General features: G+C 44.8%; 1 pseudogene; it reads right to left on the bottom strand.

The window, feature by feature from the left end:
* Positions 1-2231: 2231 nt before the first annotated feature.
* Positions 2232-3279, bottom strand: LOC123172486 (BTB/POZ and MATH domain-containing protein 2-like; annotated as a pseudogene).
* Between the last annotated feature and the right edge of the window lie 1968 nt (positions 3280-5247).

The raw sequence follows: 5247 nt of genomic DNA, 5'->3' as shown, positions 1-5247 counted from the left end.
TGGCTACCCGTCATGTCGCTTCTCCGGTTTTGGTGCGTCTCCAAGTCATGGGAGGGCACCATCTCCATCGACCCGTCCTTCCGTCGTGACCTTCGCCTCCACAAGGAACATTTTCCATGCCTGCTCATCACTGTACAGATCAAACTTGCCGGCCAGAAACGTACACATGACTCGCACGCCGTGACCACCACAGGTCTCTATCGGTGGGAGGAGACCCGCAGCGTAACGACCCTTGTGCACCGCATGGACTCGCTGCCTGCAGTGGTGGTGCACTGCGACTACCTGGTACTGATGGTGACCATGTCCTCGGTGCTAGTGCTTACCCATGGCACGCGCTGTGTCCTCACGCTGCCAGGGAGCCCAGGTGTCGGTGCCGCTCGTAACTGTTGGGTTAGTTAGAACATAGAACTCTTTCGGCCTAGGCGCAACCCCGGACTGGCGACTATGCGGTTGTTCGCTTCTTCCACCGAAGTGAGTTCACCACGAGCATCCTCTACCCACCTCATGTACACGTGTTCATCATAGGATGGACTAGCATTGGCGCCACACGATGGCGCAGCCACCCCACCTAATCATGTTATGCCGGAGAATGGATTTCTTCGAGGGGTCTCTCCTCTTGATCTTGGACAGATATGAACACAAACCTGTAACTGGTTTCCTACGGTTAAGGTTGGCGGCGAAACATTCAGCGTCCTTTGCTGCCTCCTTGCTGGTCGTTACTCGACCAAGAGAAGTACACCTTGTCCTAGCTGCGTGGAGAGTTGTGTGTAGTATGCCCCGAGAAAAACAATGACCAATCGCTTGATATGTGGATGTGCGCCGACATGGACGGTGCTGCCTCAAACTTGCCGCAATGGGTCAAGCTACATCATCCACTGGGGAGTGGCCAAAAACGTCGCTCCGTCCTGTAGCTATTCTAGATGATGGGGTACTTGTGTGCGAAGCATCTGGGAACCATCTATGCCGCTGCATTTTGCAAACTCAAAAACTTGTCGAGGTCAAGGATAAACTTCATATGAAAAGTCTGGAATACTACAACGTGGAGATGGACACAATCATTGAGTACCCGTGGAGAAGCAACGCCGGCTTTGATGTAATTCCTTATGTTCCAAGTTTGGTCCAATCTAGTTATAGATGTTTTTTTACTACAACCTAGTTATAGTTGTGGCAGGCAAAACTAAAATAATTGGTTGGAAACTTGCGACATACTAGGTGACTTGTGTGTTTGCGAGCATGAAAGCATATATTTCTGTCATGGCAAATTTTTGGAAATATTTGTACTAGTATCGTGGCAAAATTTACATGTTGTTTTTGCTTTTTCTAACATAAGTCCTTTTCCACAAAGGTCAAATTTTGAAAATTTTCTTATGATCACATGGAAACTTCATAATTTTTTTCTTCCAAAATATGGCAATTTATGTTTTATAATGTTCACAGTGACAACTTTAGAAATTGCTATCTTTGTACATACTTACAAGTGGCGGTGGCCGTGGCCCAACCTCTATTTACGGTTGCAACAGTAGGTTTGTTCTCTGTGTAAACATAACAACAATAGTTAAATGCTACTACCATGGATCTCTTTTGTAAGGATGGCAATTTTACCCATAGGTACGGGTACCCGCGGGACCGCGACCAGCATGGGCAGGGTATGGGCACACTTTTATACCCATGAATAGTACCTATATCCTACCCATTAAGTCATGGGTAGGTACGGGTATAGTCTTATACCCACGGGTATACCCATACCCTGCCCATTTGTGAACTAATATTATATATTAAGTTGTCGTCAATTAGTCATTAATTTGTCATGTGACTCGTCTACTCCTTTAACTTAAGAGTATGTTGTGATTTCTAAATTTTGATATTGGTCAATTACTCCTTTACCTATTATTGTGATGAGATAATTGTTTTTTTTTTGGTCAAATGTGCTATCAATGAGCGTAAAATTGTGAACAACATGTGTACTATTTGTCCTACCCGCTGGGTATCCAATGGGTACGGGTACCCGTCGGGTATGGGTATGGGTAAAGTTTCATACCCATGGGTACGGGTATGGGTAGAATTTTGTACCCACTGACTATACGGGTATGGGTATGGTATTGGCTCTAACCTGCTCATACCCTACCCATTGTCATCCTTACTCTTTTGGTAATATATAGTAGCAATAGGAGAAAAATATTTAGAATTTAAAAAGTCTCCAATTTATTTATTTATTTGATTTCTAGTCAAAGTCAATACTGAGCAGGGAGCAAGACGAGCTTCTGTAAGATGGAGGGGCACCTGCTCCTGAGATGGACAAAGCCATCACGCCTTGACTGCCTTCAGGTTGTCGAGTGAAGCGAGGAAAGAGAAGCATGCCGCGTTGAGGCCTTCACAACCATGCTGCTCAGCCAACACCAACATGGTGGCTGTTGTGCTTTGGTTGATGTAGTTGCACAAGGTCTCCTCGCACATCAATTTGAGCCTCTCGAGGTTATACCTGTCTTCTGCTACCAGCAAATGTTGTGCCATCTCCATAGATTCACTGTTGTCAATCTCAGGCAATGCGTCCGTGTAGATGAAGTGAAGCATGGCTTTGAATACCTTAGCTTCCATATCATCGATCCGTATGTAGGTTGCCTCCTTCTCTTTCATAGGACCAAAGAGCTCAGCCAAGAAGACCGAGGACCGAGCAGCAAGCATGTACCTATGCGCCGGGAACAGCACACCGCCGACCTCGAAAGTCATGTCCCCTGCCTACCTGCTTGCCAAGAGGTGGAGGAGTTGGTGGTATAAGTCGGATGGCGGCATGACTACGAACCGCGCATGGTGTGTCTCACTGGAGACAATGCGGATCTCCTCCGTGAGAGTGACATCGCACCTGATACTGAAGAAATCATCTTTCAGAAGCGTTGATTCCGCCAAATATTTCCTCTTGATGAATTTATTGAATCCCCATCCTCGTTTGGGACTGAAAGCACGGAGGTCACTTGTCTGGCTGTGCGATGACACACTGACCTTAAAAGTTGCCTTGACATCCTTGTTGTCGGTGTCATTATCGCGCCATAGATGCATGGCTACCCAATCGGTGTCGAATGTGACGTTGCCATCAGGGTAGTATTTGAGGTGCCAGTGATGGCCCCCCACAACAAACTTCTTGGATGTGATGCATTCGCTGTTGCCGAGCCCCTTGGTGTGGGAGTTGCCCTTGATCTTGAGGATGTGCGACCGGGATACGTCTTCGGCGACAATGGCCGATGAGCTCCACGAAGGTGTCGCACCAGCGGTGTGAGCAGCCATGGAGGATGGGAACCAGTTAGCCTTGGCAGGCCGGCAAAAGGCTAAGAGCATGGTGAATAGTATAGCCAGCTACTGGCTACATGACCATTCCATGTCATCAAGAGTTAGCATTATTAGTTACACATAAAATAGAGCCGACTAGGTTGGCTATAAGGTTTCTACTTTTTCTTATTTTCTATCTATCTCTCTCTTTCATTAAATATTTTTACCTAGGAGCACGTGTAGTGACGGGCTCTTGCATAAGGCTGGTCGTAATGGGAGTATCATAGATAGTATCATGCATGTCAATTAAAATTTTGATGAGGTGTCATATAATTAAATCAAGAAATAGAGGCTGAGTATCATATCATGATACTGTATCATAAGGCCCTCCCTAATGCTCCACCTTATACATGTGCTAAGACTGCCATGTAGGAAACAAATCTGATGTCGCAAGCTAATAAAGAGGAGAGAGGTGAGTTTCGTGACCCCGGGAAGAACCAATGCCAGACACGTGAACCTAGGCAAAAGCAATTAAATAAAAGAAATCCACCAATGCATGAAATAGTTTAGTTGATAAAGCATTAAATGAGGGGAGCTTAGCACCAACAAGTGAAGCACCTATGCATTGTGGACATTAGTCGCTAATTTTTTTAATATGCTTAGCACCTTATCTAAGCAGCTATGTATTGAAAGTGCCCTAATAAATACTATATTACTATGTGTCATGCATGACAATAAATAAAGTTATATATAATACTACTATATGATATTATGCATTAGGGATATAATATTATACACTAGTATCATATGCATGACACTAACTTATGATACTATCCATTACAAGCAGCCTAAGAGCCCATTATTCAGGGCCGGCCCTATGTTGGTAAGGCCCTTGGCCGAACTCAACGACATGACCCCTATATAATATTATATATGTATATCTTTGACTTCTTTTGTCAACTATTAAGAGTAAATTACGAAGAAAAAAATACATAGAATTAGAAATTTTAGCATCAACAGGTCAACACATTAACAATCCTGTACCCTGTATACTAAAATTGAAATGGATGAACCATATACTCCCTCCATTCCCTTATACAAGGCCACTATAAAAAATACATTTTGCATCTATACAAGGCCACTAACAGTAATCGAGGCAAAATTTAATGATGTTTTCTCGTACTAGCAACTTGTTTAATACTTGCATGCATGTAGTCATAATGACACTGTGCTACATCCTTCTCATTCCTTCCTTGCATGCATGCTAGCGTATTAATGATTCCAGATAACAAGAAGAAAAGTTGGCTTGCAAAGTAGTCATTAAATTTTACCTAGGTATCTGTAATTTGAGTTTGTGGCCTTGTATAAGGGAATGGAGGAAGTATGTACTTTTGAAAGACCGAGAGGATTATGTTCGATCACTTGCAGTCACACCGTCACAGCCTTGCGGATAGCCGGACGGCGGTACGGCGCGAGACCACAAGAGCAGCCAGCATGCTGTAGCAGCGACAGCCAGCAGGTCCGTGAGCGGTGGCAAGAATCGCTGAATTGAGGGCGACAATGAGTGACGAACTGACGAGGGGACTATTAGCGATGTATAACCATATTATGTTGACCAAAATTATAAGTTAAAGTTTTACACGGAAAAGGAAGTGGCCTTGTACTTAGAAATAGTGGGGGGTGGGTGGGGGGGTATATAAATCATTTGATACTGCAAATTCGACACAGGATGGAAAACTATCATTGGGGCTCGCAAATGGACGATCCATGAGAAACCTCATCATGATGACTCTATTGACCGCTACAAGGCGCGATGGGTTGTGCGAGGGTTCACACAATGGCCTAGAGTTGACTTGGGCAAGGTCTTTTTGTTAGGAATTGTTGGCAATAAGCCATGCCCGAGCGATGACGACTGGCGTCGGGTGCGCCAGGTGCGGTCTATGCAGGGCGTGGGCGTGTATGTCCCTGCGTGAGTCCGTGCTCACG

The sequence above is a fragment of the Triticum aestivum genome, unplaced genomic scaffold (assembly GCF_018294505.1).
Source record: "Triticum aestivum cultivar Chinese Spring unplaced genomic scaffold, IWGSC CS RefSeq v2.1 scaffold99603, whole genome shotgun sequence".
Classification (NCBI taxonomy): Eukaryota; Viridiplantae; Streptophyta; class Magnoliopsida; order Poales; family Poaceae; genus Triticum; species Triticum aestivum.
Note: the sequence above shows the minus strand (reverse complement) of the source record. Positions and strands in the feature narration are given on the sequence as shown.